Source organism: Triturus cristatus, chromosome 8 (genome assembly GCF_964204655.1).
Source record: "Triturus cristatus chromosome 8, aTriCri1.1, whole genome shotgun sequence".
Classification (NCBI taxonomy): domain Eukaryota; kingdom Metazoa; phylum Chordata; class Amphibia; order Caudata; family Salamandridae; genus Triturus; species Triturus cristatus.
Window position 1 is genome coordinate 1,614,144,014 of NC_140591.1, and position 25,101 is coordinate 1,614,169,114.

The window sequence follows — 25,101 nt, forward strand, 5'->3', positions numbered from 1 at the left end:
GGTTTGGGGTAAGTGGCGTACAGTGCAGTGATGTGGTGTGATGTAGAATGGAATGGCATAGAGTGCAGTGGCATAGAGTGGAGTGGCACAGAGTGGAATGGTGCAAATTGGAGTAGAGGGGTATAGAATGCAGTGGCGTAGAGTAGATTGTTTCAGAGTAGAGTCAAGTAGCGTGGAGTAGTGCAGGGTAGAGTGCAGTGGTATAGAGTGCAGTTTCATAGAGTGCAGTGGCATAGAGTGCAGTGGCGCAGAGTAGACTAGAGTGGCATAAAGTGGATTGGCGTAGAGTGCAGTGGCATACAGTGGAGTGATGCGGAGTAGAGTGGAATCGAGCGCATTGGTGTAGAGTGCTGTAGAGTGGCATAGAGCTCAGTGGTGCAGAGTCGAGCGCAATGGCACACAGTGCAACTGTGAATAGCAGAGTGGCTCAGAGATCAGTGTTGGAGAGTGCAGTGTGTAGAGTGTCATAGAGAACCATGGTGTAGAGTTGAGTGGCATATGGTGCATTAGAGTAGAGCGATGTAGAGTAGAGTAGAGTGGTGTATAGAGCAGTAGCATAGAGTACAATAGTGCAGAGTAGAATAGGGCAGCATAGAGTCCAGTGACATGGAGTGTAATGGTATATTGTGGCATAGGGTGCAGTGGCATAGAGTGCTGTGGCAGAGAGTGCTGTGGCATAGAGTGGAGTGTTGTAAAGTATATTGGCATAGGGTGCAGTGGAGCAGAGTAGATTGGCATAGAGTGCAGTGGCATAGAGTGCATTAGTTTTCAATAAAGTGTGGTAGACTTCATTGACGTGCAGTGCAGTGGTTTAGAGTAGAGCTGCGTAGAGTAGAGTGATGCAGAGTAGAGTATAGTGGCACAGAGTCTGAATGCAGTAGAGTGACATAGAGCGGTGCAGAGTAGAGTGCAGTTGCATAGAGTTCAGTGGCATAGAGTGCAGTGTTCCAGAGTAGAGTGATGTAGATTACAGTATAGGGGGCGCAGAGTGTAGCCGCATATAGTGCATTGGGGTTGAGTGCAGTAGACTGACATCGAGTGTTGCAGAGTAGAGTGCAGTGGCACAGAGTGAAGTGTTCCAGACTAGAGTGTTGTAGATTACAGTGGCACAGAGTGCATTGGCTAGAGTGCAGTGGCATAGAGTAGAGTGGTTTAGAGAGCAGGGGTGTAGAGTACAGTGGTGCAGAGTAGAATAGGGTGTCATAGAGTGCATTGGTGCCGAGTGTAGAGTAGAGTGAAATAAAGTGGAGTAGTGTAGAGTGGATTGGTTTTGAGTAACGTGGCATAGAGTGCATTGTCATAGAGTGCATTGGTTTTGAGTAAAGTGCAATGGCATAGAGTGCAGTGGTTTAGACTAGAGGGGAGTAGAGTGACGCAGAGGACAGTAGAGTGGTGAAGAGTGCAGTGGTACAGTGTAGATTAGACTGGTGTAGAGTAGAGTGGCGTAGAGTACTGTGGCATAGAGTAGAGTGGTCCAAAGTAGAGTGATGCAAAGTAGAGTAGAGTGGGGTAGAGTTGAGTGGTGCAGGGTGGATTGCAGTGGCATGGAGTGCAGTGTGAGCGTGCAGTGGTGCATAGTATATTAGGCTGGTATATAGTGCAGTGGCATAAAGTGTAGTGGTGCAGTGTAGAGTGATGTAGAGTAGAATGGTGCAGTGCAGACTGCAGTGGCATAGAGTGTAGTGGTGCACAGTAGATTATACTGGTGTAGAGTGCAGTGGCGTAGAGTAGAGTGGTGCAGAGTAGGGTATAGTGGCATAGAGTGCAGTGGCATACAGTAGAGTGATGCAGAGTAGAGTAGAGTGGTGTAGAGTAGAGTGGTGTAGAGTTGGATGGTGCAGAGTAGACTGCAGTGGCATTGAGTAGAGTGGCATAGAGTGCAGTGGTGTACAGTAGAGTGGTGTAGAGTACAGATTCAGAGTACAGTGGTGCAGAGAAGATTATAGTGGTGTAGAGTGCAGTGGAATAGAGTGGAGTGGTGCAGAGTATAGTGATGCAGAGTAGAGTAGAGTAGAGTGGCGTGGAGTTGAGTTTTGCAGCATAGGGAGCAGTTGCATAGAGTGCTGGGACATAGAGTGGAGTGGTGCAGAGTGGAGTGGTGCAGAGTACAGAGGTGCATAGCTGAGTGGTGTGTTTTAGACTGACGTTGCGCAGAGTAGAGTGGCATAGAGTGCTGTGGTGTTGAGTGCAGAGGCATTGAGTGTAATGGTGCACAGTAGAGTGATGCAGAGCAGAGTAGAGTGACGTAGAGTGGAGCGGTGCAGTGTGGATTGCAGTGGTGTAGAGTGCAGTGTCAGAGTGCAGTGGTGCAGAGTATATTAGACTGGTGTAGAGTGCAGTGACGTCGAGTTGAGTGGTGCAGTGTAGATTGCAGTGGCGTAGAGTAGAGTGACGTAGAGTTGAGTGGTGCAGTGTAGATTACAGTGGCGTAGAGTAGAGTGACGTAGAGTGGAGTGGTGCAGTGTGGATTGCAGTGGTGTAGAGTGCAGTGTCAGAGTGCAGTGGTGCAGAGTATATTAGACTGGTGTAGAGTGCAGTGACGTCGAGTTGAGTGGTGCAGTGTAGATTGCAGTGGCGTAGAGTAGTGTGACGTAGAGTGGAGTGGTGCAGTGTGGATTGCGGTGGCGTAGAGTGCAGTGTCAGAGTGCAGTGGTGCAGAGTATATTAGACTGGTGTAGAGTGCAGTGACGTCGAGTTGAGTGGTGCAGTGTAGATTGCAGTGGTATAGAGTAGAGTGACGTAGAGTGGAGTGGTGCAGTGTGGATTGCAGTGGTGTTGAGTGCAGAGGCATAGAGTGGAGTGGTGCAGAGTAGAGTGATGCAGAGTAAAGTAGAGTGACGTAGAGTGGAGTGGTGCAGTGTGGTTTGCAGTGGTGTAGAGTGCAGTGTCAGAGTGCAGTGGTGCAGAGTATATTAGACTGGTGTAGAGTGCAGTGACGTAGAGTTAAGTGGTGCAGTGTGGATTGCAGTGGCGTAGAGAAGAGTGATGTAGAGTTGAGTGGTGCAGTGTAGATTGCAGTGTAGTAGAGTAGAGTGATGTAGAGTGGAGTGGTGCAGTGTGGATTGCAGTGGCGTAGAGTAGAGTGATGTAGAGTTGAGTGGTGCAGTGTAAATTGCAGTGGCGTAGAGTAGAGTGACGTAGAGTGGAGTGGTGCAGCGTGGATTGCAGTGGCGTAGAGTAGATTGATGTAGAGTTGAGTGGTGCAGTGTAGATTGCAGTGTAGTAGAGTAGAGTGACGTAGAGTGGAGTGGTGCAGTGTGGATTGCAGTGTAGTAGAGTAGAGTGACGTAGAGTTGAGTGGTGCAGTGTAGATTGCAGTGTAGTAGAGTAGAGTGACGTAGAGTGGAGTGGTGCAGTGTGGATTGCAGTGTAGTAGAGTAGAGTGACGTAGAGTGGAGTGGTGCAGTGTGGATTGCAGTGGCCTAGAGTGCAGTGGCCTAAATGATGATGAATTGTTTACTCTCATGAGGAAATGAAGGGGTTCTGCTGGCCTCATCTGAGAATGACCTGTGGTCCTCATTCAGGGGTTCCAAGCTTAGTCGAAGGATATGCCCCACTACCATCCCAAGGTGACACTTCATCATTGTGTACTGTGCGTACTCTTACAAGCTCTCTACACAACCACTGGACCCCCCCTTAAATGTGAACCATGTCGAATGGTGATGCACTATTCCATGTCTTGGAGACCCCCTTCTGTCGGATACCCTTTTATGATACCTGACACTGAGAAGCTATAACATATCTATGTGCACACATGTTATGCACAAATGGGAAACGTCTCTCTTTGATGTCTGTAGCTTTATGCAGAATACCAAGATATTTTGATCCCTTTCAGCTGTATTCGTGACGTCATTGTCTATGATCACATCCGCTAGCATTATGTTGTTGTTTTAATAAAAAGGACTGCGTGTTTTGTCTGCAGTGTGTACTGCATTGTTTGGAATTCAAGGACAAGCTGTAAACAAAAATATGTCTCCACAGGCTTCACTGTGGGGGTTGTGAGGCTCCTCTGTGAGTCGCAAGCAGGCTCTGTGGCTTCGGCTCTGTGAGTTGTACACACACAACAAACATAGGCATGATAGAGTCCTTTCTGTTAGGGCCACTGATTCATCCCCTCGATTGCCTGAGCAAGGTTCATCCCCATCTGCACGTGCGGTGCCTTTCACTTGATACACCATGGGGAGGTTTCCTTCCAATATGGTGCTCCCCCTCGCCAACAACATGGAGCTCCACAGAGGAGAGGCCACACTCCCAGCATGCCTTGCGGCCCACACTTCTTAGTGGCATCCTCCTGCGCGTGCCAGCACGTAGCGTCCGCCTCCCGCGCAGGACTGATGACATCATAAGGTTTTCACTCCATCAAGCACCTGTGAGGGTTGATCAGTCCTTGGTCCCTCGCTCTCCCCTAGGAGTGACACAAGATCTTTGGCTCAATCCTGCCCTCCTTTTATTCTGTAGCTTCACCTTCTCCTATATATTGGCACCCACAGGAGTACTACCACTGGCACACTGCGTACATCAAGCATTGCAGCTTCCAGGCGCATCACCATCGACCACGTCACCGGCACAGCTACAAGAATGAGTCTAACCCTATCGAAAGTACCAAAGTTGAACTGCGATATTATTGACTGAATGGCTGGGTTCACAGACGCCCGGGCGGTACAGTTTCGTTGTGCCCTTTTGGGACAAATGTACTTCCAATGTGAGGGTCCTCAGTTGCACAGACTCTACTCATAGACCAAAACAAGATGCACTCAGCACTCCCCCTTGTGAGAAATTGGGTTGTTGCTTGAGGAGGGTGAAATCCTCCTCAAGCACCAGCCTCAATCCTTGTCAGGGTGAACCACATAAAGCTAATAAATAACCCACGCTTAACCCTCTGGTATCTTGGCACAAAGGCAATCAGGCTTAATAGAGGCAATGTGTAAAGCATTTATACCGCACTTAAACAGTAATAAAGTGAATACACAACACAAGCGATATCCCACACCAATTTACAAAAATAGAGTAAAACTCAATTAATAAAATGGGACCAAAATAAAAAGATCCAATCAGTAGAACAGGAGTTATGAATTATTAAAGTTTACAGTGTAAAATAGCCCCCAAAAGATCAAAGCGCCAACCGCGGGCATGTAGTCGTGTGAGACCGGGGCAAAGTCAAACGTTATGGCAGACCGCAATGGAGCGTCAGTCGGATACACCAAGCAGGTTGGGCCTAGTCTCCGCTTATCTGCATCTGCGGACTTAGAAAGTCTATAGAAGAAAAATGTCAGAGAAGGTAAAGTTCAGAGGGGTAAAAGAGCGAGCTGTGTCTGAGGAGAGGGCATCATCATCGGAGAGCTGCTGCACGACGTTGCGTTGAAGATTTGTACATTCAGACTTGGTTTCTTTTATCGAAGATGAAACTCTCCAGAAGGAGGAAGCTGCAGGCTGTAGCCAACGAGGGCTCTACAAGGCCAGATAAACCTTTTGCAAGGAGCCGTTCAAGATGGTTGGTGCCTTTTCTGTCCCTGAGGCTCTGATCAGGAGGCCAGCCAACTACCCCTTGGAGTCACTCTAGAAGTCTTGGGTTCAAGCAGGAAAGCAGGTCTCAAGCAGCAAGGCAATCATCTGAGGGCGCAGAGCAGGTTTCGGGCAGCAGCGCAGTCATCTGTGGGTGCCGAGCAGGCTTCGGGCAGCAGGGCAGTCATCTGAGGGTGCAGAGCAGGCTTCCGGCAGCAGGGCAGTCATCTGAGGGCGCAGAGCAGGCTTCGGACAGCAGGGCAGTCATCTAAGGGCGCAGAGCAGGCTTCGGGCAGCAGGGCAGTCATCTGAGGGCACAGAGCAGGGTTCGTGCAGCAGGGCAGTCCTCTTGGCGTGGCACGGCATTCCCCTGAAGTACACAGCAGGTCACAGACAGCATAGCAGTCCTCTGAGAGTCCTTTCACAGCCCCAGAAGTGCACTAAAGAATGCGCCTCCGAGTCCTATTTGTATACCTGATGTCACCTTTGAAGTGGAATAAACGTCTGGAGTTTTACCTCCACAGAGGTGTTTGGAATTTCCTGCCTTCATACCCTGGTCCCAACCTGTCTGCAGGCACAATAGACTAGTATGAAGTTATTTGTGTGTGAGCTGAGGCAGTGCCTTGAAGCGCAAGTAGGGCTATGCACAGTAGGGCTATGCACAGCTCCCTCACCCCCCATTCTGCATTGGATGGGTCCCCTTGCCAACCCCCAGTCCCTCTATTGTGTGGCTATCTGGGACGAATACAGAAAGGCCAACTGTCAACTGAACCTATTTATATGACCCAGGAAACAGGCTACAGGTACCAAGTGGCTAGGACAAGGAAATGCCAACTTTCTAAAACTTTCCAAAATTGGCATTTTCAGAATTGTGATTTAGAATCTGACTTTTTACCATTAAAGGGGCTTTTAAATTACAATTTCCACCAAACATGACATTTGTACCTGCCCCCAAACAAAGTTATCATGTATCAAAGGTAATAAGGTAACCCAATGTTATTCTGTGGTAGATGTAGGCCTCACTTTCTCCAACTTAACGTTGGAAAAACTGAGATTATGCTGTTCGGGGAAGCAATGTTAAGCTGGACCCCGAGCTAGTGGCCTGAGGAATTGGGACCAGCTAATACTCCAAAAAAGGTGGTCAAAAACGTGGGCGTCCGCATAGACCAGAAACCAACATTGGGAGAGCATGTTACCTCCACTACAGGGTCATGCTTTCACACTCTTAGTCTACTACGATGAACCTTCCCCTTTTTACCCTCCTCAACACGGAAAGCCCTGATTCAGGCATTGGTACTAAGCCGTCTGGACTATTACAATGCCTTGCTGATTTCAGCCAATGAAGCTTCCTTAAATAAACTGCAGGTAGTCCAGAACACGGTGGCCCGCCTAGTTGCCAACACCCCTCCCAGAATGGCCTCTATACCCCTTCTACAACAGCTGCACTGGCTTCCGGTGCAAAAACGGATTACATTCAAGATCTGCTGTATGGTTCACAAATCTCTACATGACATGGGTCCTAGCTATCTCCAGGTCCCTTCGGTCAGGGCCAAAATCACTTCTTTGTACTCTGCGAGTTAACAAAGCGTGTTTGGGCGGCAGATCTTTTTCCCACCTTGCCCCCCTATACTGGAACCAACTCCCCTCTCACTTACGCCAATGCCCGACTACCTAAAATTCAGAAAACTGCTAAAAACCTCTCTGTTCTGAGTCTTCTTGGTGGATGACAGCAGTCACAGCGCGGAGATACCCCTGACGAGGTGATTCGGGCGCTTTACAAGCTAATAAATATAAAATATCAACTATCACAGTAGTGAAAAACAAATATAGGAGGTTTTCATTGCGATCAGAACATATAAAACTTAAAAGTGCATGTCCAACTTTTTAAACACAATGCACCCTGTCCTATTGGTTGTTTAGGGCCTACCCTAGGGATGACTTATATGTATTAATAAGGACATTTTAGGCTTGCAAAGGGATTATTTTGACAAGCCAAATTGGCAGTTTAAAACAGCACACAGGCTGCAATAGCAGGCTTGTGGCATGGTTAAAAAGATTATTTAAGTGAGTGGTACAATAAGTACGGAAGGCCCATTAGCAAAATGTACTTTACAGTCCCTGGGTACAGGTATGTAGGAGGCTGGCTTGGTATATGGTGCACACTTATTCAAGTGGTGCACCCTGCACCAATCCAGACAACCCTTAGCGAGCTTTCTAAAGTTGTCTAAACCACAAAAAACAACGTAAGTGGTAGTTGTGGAGAGCAGCCTTCAGGATTAGTCTAGGAGTAGTGTAAAGTAGCTTATGTCGCCAGTATCTAATCTTGTAGTGCAGATTAAGTGAAAAAGATCCACACAGTGTAATGATAAAAATAGTTATTTATTACAGACACTAACCAACTCAATGCAATATCTCCTGCCCGTAGATATAATTACAATACACACAATACTTTCATAATACAATAGGTAAGTAGCACGAAAATACAGTGGGCTCCCGGGGGAGACCAAACCATATACAAAAATAGTGGAAGGTGACTAACGACAGAAGTTGAGAGTGGACCGAGAGGACTTAGAAGTGCTGGGGAACCAAGGAACCACCCGAGGTAAGGACCCAGGAACCCCCTGGTGGCCGTGTGCTAAATGATTACACGATCACGTGCTCAAGGTAAGTCAATGGGGAGGAACCCCCTGGAGGCCACGTGCTAAATGAATACACGACCGCGTGGGGAAGTCACTGTTGGACTCTTCCCAGAGGACTTAGAAGACACCGTGTGGAAGAAGGATGGTTTGAGAGTCACCACACCCGTGGATGTCCAGGAAACCAGGTTACCTGCCCCAGGGAAGCCGGGTGCATAGGTTCAAAGTGGCTACGGAAAGGTCGTAGATCCAAATGGAGGACTTCAAGCAAGATGCTGCTGGAGAAGAAGCTGGAAGAGTCCGGTGGAATCTCAGGGTGGATTCCAGGAGATGAGTGGGGACAGAGTCTAGGACACTCAGGAGTGACCAGGAGGCACGGGAGTCGGTGCCCACCAATGTCAGCTGTTGCAAGAGAGTTCAAAGTGCCCTTGTCTCTGCAGCTACATGGACCAGGTGACGATGAGGACAACCAGGAATGGTGTACGAGCTGTCCCAATTCGGCTGTCAAAATCCAGGGAGTCGGTGTCTGGCAGGAGCACTAACAGGCCTTGGCAAAGCCCACCCGTGTTAGAAGATGAAAAAGGTGCTGTGTCGGGACCAGAAAAGTCCAAGAGACTCACAGCTTTCAAGTAAGTCAGGGTTGGCCCGAGCAAGCAGGGGAGCCTACTGGAATCAAAGAAGACCCTCGACAGGGCCCGAAGATTTCTGGAGATGAGATTTGCCCAGCCTTAGCAATCGCCAGCCAACTCGGTGCACAGGGACTCGGTTCCTGCGGTGTCGATGAGGGATCCTGGCCTCAGATTCGGCCTGAAGACAGTGCGGGTCTGAAGACATTGCAGAGCCGTGTCCTGTGTTACTGAACCTGTTGGAGTCTGAAGGAGCCCAGGGTCAGCAAATCGGTCAGCTATGTTGCGGTGCCTGCGGATGCAGGGGATGACTCATTCACTCCAAGGGAGATTCCTTCAGGTGTCTTTGGGTGTCCACAGGCCCTGGATGGAACCTGTATGGAGGACAGGCACTGATGATTCAGCGGGCTTGCAGACATGAACAGATCCGGAGCATACCGAGTCTTCTTGGTTGCAGTCTCAGTTCCCAAAGCGAAGTTTGATGCGGTCAGTCCGACTCGGTCAGTACGACTCAGTCAGTATGTCCAGACAGTTGAAGAGGACGTGAGTTAGATCTGAATCGAATCCCATGACGAATCTAGGCACCCACCAAAAGGTAAGCCCTTAAGTACCCTAAGGAAAGGGTTGGGATAATTCAGGGGTCCCTCACAGAGGAGGGGTAAGACAGTGGGGAGGATACCCCCATGTCCGTTGTCCAGTTGCCCCAGATCGGGAACCAATGGTTCCCTGAACTGGTTTTAACTGGAGTGTGCTAGGAGGGCACTAAGTGTGCCCTGCCAGCAGTCTCAGTGGCCCTGTCAAGCTCCCCCACCCTGTCTCAGTACACTAAACACTGTCTGGGAGGTGATCACACCTCCCTGAGACAGGATATCTTTTGTTCTGCTTTCCACTGCTTGAGCTTGGCTCAGCAGCAGAAGGGCAGAAACATGTCTCTGGTCGGCAGCAGCCCTAGCTTGCTGTCTGGTTCTGGAAGACTGGTACCAGGAGCACTGAGGGCCTCCTGAAGGAGCTTTACGGTGCATGGAATCATATGGGGGAATGATTCCAACATGTTTGATACCATGACAGGGTTCATAATAGCTAGTTGAGAGATGGTCATCGTGGAGGGACGCATGGCCACTATAGATATCGTAATGGCTGTTGCACTTACAACCCGGGAGAATGGACTCAAAAGGTTGTAGGGGTGTCCCGGTTATGCAGGTACACCCTCACACTTAGAACCGACCACCCTGCCTTCAGGATTGAAAAGCCTGCCTTAAGGGTGACTTATAGGTTTTAAGTGCCGTGAACTCAAAGAAAACATATATCTGGCATAAGTGGTGCTAGCGCCAGTTTACACCGGCTGCAATGGCAGGCCTGGAGTCACAATTTGAGTGGTCTCTCATGGGTGCCATAATACATGCTCAGCCCATAGGAGACCCCTGGTGTACTTATGCCCTGGGTACCTTGGTATGATATACTAGGGACTTGTAAGGGTACACCAGTAGCCAATCTGATGTCTACCTAAGTACTTACCATGCCAATTTAGGCGAGAAAGCACAGAGGCCGGGGCCCTGGTTAGCAGGATCCCAGTCAGACTAGTCAGAAACAACATAACACCAGGCAAAAACTGGGGGTAGCCATGAAAGCAGATCCTACTTTCCTACAATGTAGTACTACTTTACTGGGGGCTTATCAGTATACTAAATGTGCCAATTGGGTGTAAGCTCATTTTACCATGTTTAGAGGAGAGAGCACAAACACTTTAGCACTGGTTAGCAGTGGTAAATGCTCAGAGTCCGAAAGCCCAAAAAACACACAAATTCAACAAAACAGGAGTGGGAAAGGCAAAATGTTTGCGGGGACCTTGGAGAGAGGGCTGAGCTCAACACCTCGTGTGGTCCAATTGCATTATTTATTTGCACGCAACCCCAGAGAGGGATTTTTTAAATTATATAAATACAAGACGTCCGTTAGCTACACAACTCAGAGCTCACGTGGATCAGCAGTTGCGTAGATGGGGTGCGCCCGGCACCGTGTTCGGAGCCAACTGCCCTGTATTAATATCATCTACCAGGCTTCCTTCTACATGAATGCATCACAAGAGGTTCTGGTATTTTTGTATATTTATCTATTAAGCCAAGGATTTATTGATACAAGATGTGTTTTTTAATGAAACTTTTTTGGTTCTTATAGAGAACTTATATTTGTTTTTTATGCACATTTCTGGGGAAAATCAACACACAACCTTGTAACTGTCCTGAGGAGCCCTACTTTTGCAGATGACGCCTTCTAAGAGAAGAGCCAATAGGAATCACTGCAAATCTGTCGATTGATTCACAAGGACGTATGAGAGACTGTGAAAAACAGATGTGGAGTTACACTGCTGTTTTTTCTATTTGAACTACCTCCGGGTGTATGATGGACACTGTGACAACATTCCCATGTAAAAAATGTGTGCTCACCTTAAATCATTTATTTTGAAATACATTTCTGCTCTATGCGATGTGTAAATGGCTTTGTTCATGACAGATTCCAATAGTGCTTCTTACTTTGTGTCTTTGTTAAGTTTAGAGCAAACCACCAGTGCTGTTGACTCTGTGGATGGATACTTTTGCCTTTCGTGTATATTAAATATGACGTGTAAAATATGTTGTTTGCAAACTTCCGATAATGTCTAAACCATTATTGTAGATTTGAAATGCCACTCGGGTAGATTTTTCCCTTTGGGGTACCCATTTCTTGTTGATGTCTACAGTAAAGACCCCAAAGATTGTACATCAAGTGTAAGCATTCCATAAGTTTTATTTAAATATTTTCGAATAATATATTAGGAGTAACTGTGCTCACTCTCTTAAAGAACACATTGATAATACCTTTCATACTTTGAATGTAACGACTAAACTTTGAGTACATGTGCGAGCCCTGCAAGTGATACTTGAGTCTCATCTGACGTGTAAACTGGAAAGCACCCTTTTCTTTCTTTCCCTTCCTTCTTTGCCCCCCTGCCTTATCTGCTCTTCTCCTCAGTGAGTCAAACATGGGAGTCCTCAGGCACGAGAGAGCTGTGGCTCCCATAAAGCTGTCCGAGTGGGCTCTGCGTACAGCTTTACCCTGCAGCTGAACTTGTCCCTTGTTGAACTGTGATCTCTCACATAAATTCAGCACAGGAACCATTTCATAAATAAATATTTCACGAACGCTGGTGTGATTAAACTTCACTCGCTCACCCTCCCTAGAAAGAGGGTGCGAAGCGTAGGGAAGTTTTTGAGTGAAAATGGTGATTGTGTTTTTTTAACTAACTTTTAAAAATAAAAAAACGACGAAAAATCACAATGTATAGTATACTGGGCTAACTATAAATCACAACCGTGCCATGGGGTGTTTATTACCTCATATTACATCGCACATGACATGTTAAATGGCTTCATTGATGACATGTTAAATGACATCATTGATGACATGTTAAATGACATCATTGATGACATCCCTGCTGACGTCTCAGATAAGGCCAGGCATGCACCCAAACCCTAAACAGGCAGCCAAATCCCCGCTGCACAAAGCCTTCAGCCGGGAGTAGCCAACCCTGCTGAGGCCAACCACCCGAGAGCGCCCAGCCACCCACCCCCATGGGCATCCAACCTGCATTCTCTTTTGTGTTTATTCTTTACATTTTTGGGTGGTACCACAGTAGTCTCAGAGTACTAACCGTGCAGGCTTCCCCCCTATAGCACTGTGCAAGCATCCTCTGGGAAGCTTGCACTGTCCCACGGTACCATGGAGGGGAAGATTGTACAGCGCCTCCCACAGGAGTACTGTGGTACCTCATTGGAGGGTTTTGCGGCAGTACCACGGTTCCCACGGTCTGAGAATTTAGTTTCACCTTTAACCTCTGGGGGTTCATCTTGGTTCTCCCCACAAGTGCCTAGAGGTTAGGTTCCTCCATCCATTCCCCTTTATGCCCTTTTTAAAAACACTTTGTCAGGACACGGGGTCCGAGTCCCTGAATCCTGTAATGCTGACTGCAACATTTAAGTTCACGGTTGTGGCTGGCCAATCAGATTGCTTAGTACAGGCACCAGTACCAAAATGGCAGACAGGTGCAAAAACTCCCTTGACCAACCAGAAGGCCTTATTTTTTCATCTTTGGTACTGTGGGACTTCCGCAGGACCAACCATACAGATATACCTAACTTGTAACCCCTTCATGCCTAACTCAAGCCAGATTCTCAATCATTTTCTAAAAATGGCTAAGTGGATTTACAACAAATCTCATAAAGTATGCTTTCTGAGTAAAGTTTCAAGTTTTTGCCATAGTTGGTGTAAAGTCTATGCAACTATTTTTTCCAGTATCATAGAGCAAAGTTTCCAATCGGAATTTTCATGGGAAATCAATGTTTTGGAATCCCCTCTTTCTTGGCCCCCACTGGACAGGATAGATCGGGGTGAAATTATTCTTGAAGGAGCCAAGGTGGATGAACCTTTTTTTGGTGCGTTTCGTGCAGATTTCGCAAACAGTGCCAAAGTTATTAACAAAACAAAAAGATGATCTTTGGACGGAAACCCTGACCTAACTATCACTACACCGTGGCGACTAGGGCTCTGTAATATATAGTAAAATGTAAGATTTAACATTTTAAAATGCTCTGCAAATTTTAAAGAATTTTAAATTTGGGGCTAAAAAATGAAGTTGGTATTCTTATCTTACTTTGTGTGAGCAGATCAAATACAGGAAGAAGAATGTTGTGTGGACCGTTGGAGGCCACAAATGAAGCACCGGTATGACACCGGTATGCTGTGACAAAAAGAGAGCTTGCATTAGGAGTAAAAAACACAAAGTGATATGCTAGCGTCATTTAGAAATAAAATCAAAATTTTAAAAGCTCAAGCCTTCCAAGTAAAATTTTGATTTCTGCATATTTTGGTTTGTGAATTATAAAACATTTTTCATCATTTTCGTATTTGTTTTTGTGTATACATGTTTCTGTATTTTTGTGACTTGTTTTAAGGTTTAAATCATAGTAATTGCCAGTGTTAATCAATGGGTGTCCACGAAAGTCAAAATGTTAAGATCCATTGATCGAGATTCTTAACTGTGGGATCCAGGGGGGTGGGAGGGTAACGGGTGATGAGATCCATTCAGGTGGTGGGGGAGAGAATTTCAGTGCTGGCGGTTGAAGACAGCTAGGCCGGTCCTGAGTAAGGATGAGGTTGAGGCGTGGGCTGTGAAGTAGATGGACTCCTCGATGAAGAATGATGAGGGCCAGAGAGGGTTTACATGAGACCTGGCCTATAGGTTGGCAGTGAATGATAGATGAGACATGAGAGTTCCAAAGGAGGGGCTCAGAAATGGAAAGAAAGGAGCCCACCTGAAGGGTCTTTGGGCCATATGTATGAACACATTTTCCCATAGACGCAGAATGGGTAAAACCCTTTGATACATCTGGCCCTTTGACTGGTGATGAAAGATAAATACATATCATCCAGAATTGCATGCTGGGTGGCACTGGTGAGCATGCCGGAGAGGTCAGTATTTATGAAGACACAAGCAGGTGCTGAAGTAGTTGTGGGGAGATGTGAATGAGATTAGCACATTCCAGGACACGTGATCAGATTTGCTTTGGGTCTGTGTAGGGAGGTTGGGTGAGGCATGGCTTGTTGTGTGCAGATTTATATTCCGTATATAGGTTTCCCGATTTATGCCCTTATATAGGGACAATTCACATTGCCCTTATTTGGTCATAGAAATCCGGCCCTTATTTAGACATTGTCCGTAGAAACCAAATACAGGCATGGCCACCTACATCCGTCCATCCACGTCACAACGAATTCTTGGAAAACCAGACCCTTAACCCTTTAGGAATTTCCCTCAGCTTGAATATTGATTTCTCCAAGAACTCATTAAGTATGCATGAACATCTATTCCTTAGGGGTTCATTCATGACGTTTCTCTGCCCGACTTTTACGTCAATACTGACATTCCTAGACACCTTCAAGGTATAAATATACCAGCACTTGCCTCGGCAAATTGCGGTTCCCGGAGGATTCGATCCAACCCAGACTACGCAGTTTGCCACAGCAAATTCGGAAGGAGATCGAGTTCCAGTCTGATGTGCTGACCTGACGCTGCCATCGTCCTTGCAGAGAATCCAGCTCCAGTGCTCTCTGACTTCCCTTGCGGGGGGTTAGACTATCGAGTCCAGAAAAGAGATTCCAACCTCTCTCATTCTCAGGTATGGAGCTGACTAGAACTTAGAGAAACTTTTGGCAACTCTTGGCTAAACTAAAATACAGCTAGCTATACTTTAGAAGAAGCACCTACTTCAAACCTCGTACTGCACTTAGGTTAGGTACACTGGGGTAGAACAATTTAGAAGCATCAGATGAGTATCACATTTTAGCATTATGTTATTTATATATGTATTTTGATTAATATATGTGTAGGAGAGTAGGATCTGCACTTATGTTGCCCCCACTTTTTTTCTGATATATACACTGGTTTCTGACTATAGTCTGGCTGGGTCCCTGCTAATCAGAGCCCCAGTCTCACTGATCTCTCTAAACAACTTGGTGTGCATATTAGATGCACTAGTGATTGGATACTGTGGTACCTTATGAGCCCCTAGTATATGGTACCTTAGGTACCTAGGGCATTGGTACTTCACAGGCCTACCAGGGGCTGCAGCATGTATTATGCCACCCCTGGGAAGCATTCACAATCTGACACCACAGGCCTGCTACTGCAGCCTGTGTGAGGTAGTGTTAGCACTCCTCACTGAGGTATAGGTTCCTATATCTCACCATACACGCACATATAAACCTATCAGTCACCCCTCTTGCAGGCCCTAACAATCCTGAGGGCAGGGTGCTTGGTTTACTGTGTGAGGGGGTGCTTCTGCATGAGCAGGACCACTCTGCAGCTGGCAGAGTCTATTCTCTGCTGCTGTTTGTGGATGCGGTTAAACCATATACTCTTAAGTGCATTATAACCTCCATTCTCCTGAGGCGGAAAGCCGGGAGTGCATTCAGCTCGTGAAATTTTAAAACTGTGTGTGTTATTTTTACTTACTTGATCTATTCTCTGAACCTCACTCGGGGCCATACTACGCTTCCATCTTTCTCCGTGCAGCGGATTTAGCGCTGACACGGGACTAGCAGGAAAAAGCCAAACACCCCGACGCCATCACCGGCGAGCACGCTGGCCACGCCCCTCTTAGAGGCTACGCCCCTCCTAGCCGTCCTCCTGCACACATAAAAATGTGTATCTTCAGGATGCGCAGCGGACGAGCGCAGTGGGCGCGCCGTCTGCGTGCCAAAGGCGCGCCTAAGGCAAGCCCGTCTGCGCCCGTCCGCGACGGGCCGGGACCAGGGGCCATGTCCCCTGATTCCTCTATCACCTATTCTAGAGATGCCCTTTTTAGCCTCAGACCAGCACACTGTTCACACAGTCTGCCCCTGCGTTGTCATCTGGCCCCTATCACTTGCTCCATTTGCAATCTGTCCCTTTCCTCCCTCCCCTTACTAACAAACACTACAACCTGCAACTTCCTTTTCACCCAATCCCGGTCTACACATATTAAACCCCCACAAGTTTTTACGTTCCTTAGTCTAAACTGTAGGTCTCTAGTGAAACACAAAAGAGACATCTTTGATCTTCTTATCTCTATCCAACCAACGGCTTTATTTCTCACCGAAACATGGCTTAAAGATCACTCTGGCCCTGATATTGCATCTGCCCTCCCCGACAACTACACGTACATCGGAAAAAATAGAGTGGGTAAAGAGGGTGGCGGCATCGCCATAATTTTCAACAGATTATATTCTTGTAAATGGGAGGACTTTGACATACCGAACAGTGAGGCAGGATATTTTAAACTTCTGCTATCCCCTAATTTTACCTTCTCTGGGATGCTCATTTATCGTTCGCCTGGCTCCGCCAGTTCGTGGGCAACTGCCCTTCCCGAGCTCATTGCCCCTCTACTGCAGGACTCAACGAATTTTACGATTACCGGTGACCTAAACCTGCACTTTAATGACGCATCTTGCTCAATTACATCCAATCTTCTTCAGGACCTAGCAGCTCTTAACATCATCTTACATAACTCTGGCTCCACCCATAAAGCTGGGAATCTTCTCGACCCCATCCTCTCCAATCTTGAATCTATTGTATGCAGCCCATCTCTACCCCTCTTATGGTCAGACCACTACTTGGTGACCTTTTCTGTCACTATTAACTGCTCACCCAACCTTCCCCTGGTCCTTACTGAATCTCGACCTCTCCGAAAATGGACTAATCTGGACCCTACAAAATTCAACGCTTATCTTGAAAATACCATACCTTATACTGAAGTAAACATCACTGAAGCAGACTTCCTAGTTAACACCTGGCTAACTGAAGCTGTTAATATATGTCTACCCCTGCAAAAGAAAAAGCACAACCAGCATCACCCCCCTGGGCCCTGGTTCACAGATGCATTGAAAAAAGAAAAGACGCTATGTAAAAATCTTGAGCGCAAGTGGCGCATTTATTACGACACAAGCTCTAAACAACTATACAAGACTGCCTTAAATAATTATCATACACTTTGCAGAACTGCAAAAAAAGACTACGTCAATATCACAATACTCGAGGCACAGAATCGCCCCAAGGCCCTTTTTAAGGCTGTACAAGAATTATCGGGAGCAGCATGCCAACCCAAAGCACCTTGCCTAGATGCTCTACAATGCAATTCCCTAGCTGAATTTTTTATTTCTAAAATTGACTCCATTTATGTTGATTTTGACAAACCATTTTCCCCTTCCCCTTCTCCAAAACTACCCAATGCAGCCACCCTATGTATCTCAGAGGCTTCTATTGACAAACTCACTACTCCTCTGCAACTGAGTAGCTCCACCAACAGGTCGGTTTCTATGATCTCTTCTGAATCCGAACACTTAGAGGAAATCCATACTCCACCTGCCCAGCAAATTAGTACCTGGACCCCTCTCAACAGCTCCTCACTCACCAACATCATAAACAATATTAAATCTGGTTCTCCGCTGGATCCTTTTCCCCCTCAAATATTAAAAACTCTGGACACCCCTGCTCTTAATACTATTCTGGACTTACTTAATTCCTCCTTCAGAGAAGCTAAGGTCCCCTCCGCATGGAAACATGCTATGATCAAGCCACTATTAAAAAAGGCTAATGCTGACACCAACAACCTATCCAACTTCCGTCCCATTTCTCTTCTCCGTTTTCTCAAAAATATTAGAAAAACATATTATCACACAACTCACTCAACATGTTGAATCCAATAAGATCCTCCATCCATCTCAGTCTGGTTTCAGATCCGGCTTCTCAACTGAATCCACCCTGCTGGGGGTCTCAGAAACCATTCGTTGTCGGTGGATGAGGGGGAGACCGTAGCACTCATTCCACTCGACCTGAGTGCCGCTTTTGATACGGTCTCCCACCCCATTGTGGTAAATATTCTTTTTACCGAAACTGAATTTCATACGGAATCCTTAAAATAAAGTAAAATAGCTCAGAATAACAAGAGGCAGAAATCCGTGGTATAAGAGGTTTCTAAATGGGCTTTATTCCATCCAAAATGGCCGACTTGAGTCGCGGCCTTCAGGTTCCGTCACCACGAGGGTTCAGGAAGTGAAGTACAATACTTTATTGACAAGAAGTAACTTTTATAGGTCATACATTTACAATGAAACAAGTGCAAAAAGGCGTAACAAATGATAAGATAAATTAACATAGTGATACGTAATTGAAACTAGGCGTAATAAGGAGCAAAAAGAAACATGATTGGCTCTCATTATCTTACATAGGTGGATCTATACGATAATACTTAACATGGATGCGTGCGCAGCAGCATGACGTGTGATTGACGTGCAACTAGGGGGTGAAGGGGACTTGATATTTAGCTCTACATGTGGAGACGAGAAGTCTAGGGGGTCATGTCAACCTAATCCCAAATCATATCTAACATCCTATGTTTAGAGAACTATGTTATCCACAAGGAAGGACTCTCGGACAGAATCTATTCTATACTAACTGTATGTGCGTGTACAAGCGTCTAAGTGTCTATATGAGAAGCGAGGGGCAGAAAACTTTCCATGGCAACAGGGCTATGAATCACTTGCAGGAGGACGGAAAGGCTGAGTCCTTTACTTGTGAGCTAAAGGAAATGTTTACCTAAATCACTAGACAGGAATGCATCGGCTGAAGAGCAAAATAGATAATTCGAAGGTGAAATACAGCTTCTTGGCAGGCAGGCGAAAACTGGCCGAGGCAGGCACCGTTAGCTGCACAGGGAGTAGGACAAAGTTCATGGATACAGATGCGAGCTCAAGCTGAAACTGTCAGAGACAGAGAGCAGGGAAAGGCTTTGAGGAAAGAATCGGGCCTACTTGCCTGAACTGTAAAAATGGAGTACCTTAGCCATATAAAGTCGGTGGCTTTTCATACTTAGGAATTGAATATCCAGCCCATTGATGGCGGATCTGACAGAGAACATGTCGACGGTAGACACACATATGTTTGCGTCTTGGAAACTGGAACTGGAGGGAACATACATGTACTTGTGACATGCACATAGAATCGTTGGGGTCCAAGATAGGGGACATAACTGATCAGGAAAATCCACATTTCCACATTCCCTCCTTGTCCCCTACTTGCCCTTCAAGAGATATCAATCTTCATTATTCCATCGATTTGCTCATGGAGCATCATTTCTTCTTCCTTCTTTTTCCGGCATTTTGAACGAGAACTTTGATATGGAATGCATGATGTGGCACACAGACCACAAATCGCTGGTCCACATTGCAGGCATAAACAACAACTAAAGAGCATAAGAAGGCCAATACCTAGGAAGGATAGAACTCTCCATCCCCAGGCTGATATCACACTCCAAAACCACCCGGACCACGTCCAAGTGCCTGGATTCTCGTGTATCTGGCTTACAATCTTATGAAGGCGTGTTATAGCTTTATATACAGATGGCGAATTTTCTGGTATGAATATGCAGCAGCTGGATCCGATGACCCTGCAAGCTCCGCCCCTATCGGCCAGGATGACGTCAAGGACAAGACGATTCTGGAGAACAACAATTCTCATCACTGATTGTTCCTCTGTCAGATTGCCTAGGGCGGTTATAGTCTCGTTTACTACAGCTTCAAGAGTCTTGGTGAGTCTGCGTATCAGCTCACTATTTGATATAGTACCTATATAGGGAAAGATACCTTTATTGAAATCTACATACTTGTCCCATGCCGTCTCAGTATAATCGACAACTGGGAGATCTCTACGCTCTCTTTTGTGTACTAAATGAACATTTCGATAATAATCAGGGGGAGCTAGGAAAACAGGTGGCAAAAGGAATGCTATGTAACAGGTACCATCCCAATCTAGAGGCAGACGCATATATGCCGTCTGACCACATATAAAGTAAGAATGGCGAGAAGCTCTAAATGAAGATTTCCCTTGATCACTATATTCTACTGTAGTAACGCATTTGCTATGGCCCATGTGTATGGAACCAACTTTTCTCACACATAATTCACCCTTAACTGGAAATACTGACATAGTGGGCAGAATTAATTCAACTTCGGATTTGACGTTCAAAATCATGAGGTTAGGCGTAAAATTACCTAATTTATACACTTCATTTTCTAAATCAGTTCCTGTTCTACTGGGGTGACCTTCCTTATTAGGGTGACAGACTTTGAATAAAACTAGATTCAGATTTCCCCATATCCAATGTTGTTGATAAACTGCTGTGTCTGGGTCTATGGAATTTAGTAAACTAAACCATGCTCCACAGGAGCCATTGTGTGTGAACGGATGTGGAAAGAAAGGCAGAACTCCTTTGTTATTCTGATAGGGAGGGAGTCGGCCACACACCCAACAATTGGTGGCATTACTAGTCTGATGGGAATGATGTAACATACTAATGAAGGTGTTATTGCGCAGCGCAAGTCTATAAGATAGTTCATGTGGCGGTAGGTCACTAAAAGAATGTTCAGCAGTAATATTATAAACATGTCTAGAAATAGGATGATATATGTGCAAAATCACACTCGTAATGATTATTAAAACACTCAATAAAAACAGAATTAATAATGTCCTCACACAGTAGCTACGCAGTGATTTACAATACGCCTGTCGTTTCAACATTTCTCTGGTATTTTCTCTACTCAGGTCCAAGGGATACATGTCAGAGACAATTCAACCGCTTCACCTTGGAGAGGACTTAAACAATCAAATTGCTCGACTGTTTGGGCCTAAGTTTTAATTTATAGTTCTGAGAGTCATTCCTTTCAACAAAGGGAAGTTTTGAATCAGTCTGTGAGGGAGTGCAGGGCACAGTGTCTATATCCGAGGATAGTCCATGAAATTTCTTAACGTGACTGGAATGTATCCATCCTTTGCGGCCCTCCACTTTCACGGCTGTTCTTGTGGTCAGCAGGACTAGCTTCGGTGTTTTCCACCTGGGCTCCAATTGGGTTTTCCGATCGAAATTCCTCACAAACACCAGATCCCCCGGAGCAACGTCATGGGGTTTCACCTCAGTGTTGTCAGGAAAAGCTGCAGCTACCTGTGAACGACAAGATCGTAGTGCAGACATCAAGGAAGCCAGGTAATCTGTCAGCATATTACAATTAACATCAGTTATTTTACGTGGTACAGGCGTCCCCCACATATTTGGTGGCCTTCCGAAGATCACCTCATACGGGGATAGCCCTGTTCGAGAGTGTGCTACCATTCTTATGTAAAATAGTGCAACTGGTAAGGCTACTATCCAGTCAACACCTTTCTCCTTACATATTTTAGACAATCTGATTTTCAAAATTTGATTATGTCGTTCCACGAGACCTGCTGCCTCGGGGTGTCGGACACAGTGGAACTTCCACTGATATCCCAACAAAAGTGAGACATGTTTCATTAATTCGGATGAGAAAGGCTGGCCGTTATCTGAATATACAACACGTGGTAGCCCGTACCGTGGGAAGAATTCTCGAACTAACTGTTTGGCAGTAGTCGGGGCCGTGTAATCTGATACTGGGTACGCCTCAGTCCATCGGGAGAGAGCGCAGACAACTACAAGAACATATTTGAATCCTCGACATCGTTCCATCTGGATATAATCCATTTGGAGCACTTCAAAAGGATGATCAGGAGTCTGGAATCCACCCTGTTCTACGGGAACACTTTTTCCCGGGTTGAACTGACAACATATCATACAGGTACGGACCTTTTGTTTAGCTGCTGCTCGTAAATGTTTATTGAACCAAATGTGTTGAATGCTATCTAGCATAGCTTTTTCTCCTAAATGCGCCGGGCTGTGAATTGTAGCTATAATGGCTTGGACCATAGAGTCAGGAAGAAACCATACAGATTTCTCCTTCGTCATCCATCCCTGATCTGTCTGGATCCCTCCTAGTTCAGTCCATTTCTTTAATTCTTCTGCAGTAGCATGTGTCTGTATGTCAATTACGTCAAGTGCGGGATCCTTAATTGTCATACACTGTGTTGGTGTCTGAACTATTGGCTTTGTCATGTCTAATGTGCGATTCTGAGCAGTCTGTTTAGCTGTTCTGTCAGCTAAATCATTGCCTTGAGAAATGATATCAGTAACCTTCGTGTGTGCTTTACATTTCATAATCGATATAGCAGTGGGTAGATGTATTGCGTCTAACAAGGCATGAATGAGGGGTCCGTGCTGAATGTGGGCACCATGGGAGGTTAAATAACCTCTCTCTCGCCACAGTACGCCGAAGTCGTGTACAACTCCGAATGCATAACGTGAGTCAGTGTATACATTAACTTTCTTATTTGTGGCTTGAATACAGGCTTGTGTTAGAGCAATAAGTTCTGCTGCTTGGGCTGACAAAGTATCTATACAATTTGTCTCAATAACTTCAGTGTCTGTTGTGACTGCATACGCGGCCACTAAATCTCCTGTACTTGTTCTCATGCACGATCCGTCTACATACAACGTCAGGTCTGGATCTAACAATGGAACGTCTGTCAAGTCTTGTCTAGGTTTCGTCTTTATTTCAATGATTTCAACACAATCATGAGCTAGTGGGTCTGTTCCAATTACAGGTAATAGTGTAGCAGGATTCAATGTATTACACCGTCGGATCTCTATGTGTGGTTGAAACAATGTCAGTTCATAACCGGTAAGTCTTGCTATGGTCAAGTGTTGTGTTTGTGTTCGGTTCACAAGAACCTCTACTGCATGTGGTACTTGTACTGTCAATGGATGTCCTAATACTATGGCATCGCTTTGTCTGATTGCTAAAGCTGTCGCCGCCACTGATTTCAGGCATGCAGGCAAAGCCTGAGCTACGGGATCTAATGTACTGGAAAAATAAGCACATGGCTTGCGTGATCCTGCTTGATCCTGAGTGAGTACTGACAAGGCAGTACCTTCACGTTCTGTAACAAAAAGTGTAAAATGTTTGCTATAACATGGTGTTGCTAAAACAGGTGCTTGACATAAAGCTTCCTTTAGGCTTTCAAAAGCTTGTGTATGTTCCTGAGTCCAAGGGAGAACAGTCGATGTGGCTGCCTCCTGTGTGGTTAGCTGAATGAGTGGTTTTGCTAGAAATGCGTACTGAGGGATCCACTGCCTACAATATGAAGTGAGGCCTATAAAAGCCCGCACTTCCTTTTGTGTCTGGGGTATTGACATGTTAGCAATTAACTGGATGCGATCTGGTGTAAGCTGCCTTCCCTCCTTGGACAGCGAGTGACCAAGATAAATAACTCGCTGGACACAGAATTGCAGCTTAGAAGGAGACACCTTGTGCCCCTTGTCGGCTAGAAAATGTAAAACTGTCAGAGAAGCCTTTTCACATTCACGTTCGCTTCTCGCGGTGATCAGCAGATCATCGACATATTGAAGCAGTGCAGTATTGACTGGCATGTGGATACTGTCAAGTTCTCGTTTCAGTGCTTGGCTGTAGATGCTGGGGCTTTCTGTGAATCCTTGGGGAGCGCGTGAGAATTTAAAGCTGCGCCCATTTAAACTGAATCCGAACAAATATTGGCTTTCCGGATCTATTGGGACGCTGAAAAAGGCATTCTTGAGATCAATTACAGTAAAGAATGTTGCTTCGGAATCAATTGCTGTCAATAATGATGATATATCAGGGACCACAGGAAATTGTGGTACAATGCACTTGTTTAGTTCACGCAAATCAATAACCAATCGGTATACTGGTGGGGCAGTAGGATCAGTTCGTTTAAGAATCGGAATTATCGGTGAATTACATACATTGGAGTCTGTTTCTACAACTACTCCCTGGGCAATTAGCTCATCAATAATTTTCAGCAAAGCCACTACAGCATCATGTGGCAACTTGTATTGTCGCATTCGTGGTAGTACCACTCCTGCTTTCAATGTGACTCGGTATGGTGTAATGTTCATGCAGCCAACATCCGTAGGGCCTTGTGCCCATAGATGTACTGGTAAAGTCTGTAGTCGGGGATCCATGTCCCTAGACACATAGTGACCTTTAAAATCACGTAGAAACAACCTTACTCCTTCCGGAGAACAACATATTATGGCTCCTAGTGCTTTCAGAGTTTTAATTCCTAACAGATTTTCTGGGCATGATTTAGTAAGCAATAAATCTGTAGTTCGTGTCAAAGGTCCTATCGTAAGTGGGAGAGGCTGTGATACTTCATTAACAATAGGTTTTCCTGAAAAACCAAGGGAAACATTTTGAGAGCCTGAGAGGGGTGCCCCTGGAACTTCACTACGTTTTATAGTTGTTCGACTTGCCCCTGTATCGAGTAAGAATTTTCTATCTTGACCTAACAATTCACTATGTACATACGGTCCTTCTTGATCTACAGGAATCTCGATGAGCGGTAAGTCAACTTCCCTCTCTAGGCTTGTTCATGCGTAACGCTGATACTCAGGATATTCATATTGTGCAGTCTGATACATTTGTCGTGTTGTGGTTTGTGTGGCAGTAGCAGGCAACGGTGGTGCAGCTGGCACAAACTGTATGGGCTGCTGTGAGGCTGGCATGGACTGTTGCTGAACTGGCATGGACTGTTGCTGAACTGGCATGGACTGTCCATGCTGCATAGCTCCTTGTTCATTCTGATCTTGTCTAACTAATCGTGGTCTCTCTTTTGCAATACCTGTAGCTATATTACGTTTCAGGACTGGACAATCGTGTACATAATGGCCTAGTTGCTTACAGTAATTGCAGGTTCCTTTTACGGGAGCTGCAGAATCACCAGAATGTGTCACACCCTTTTTGTGACCCTCTGCTGGTACTGTCTGAGAAACTAGCATTTTCATTTTTGTATCCTTCATGCGTCTATGCTCGTGTTCTTGTTC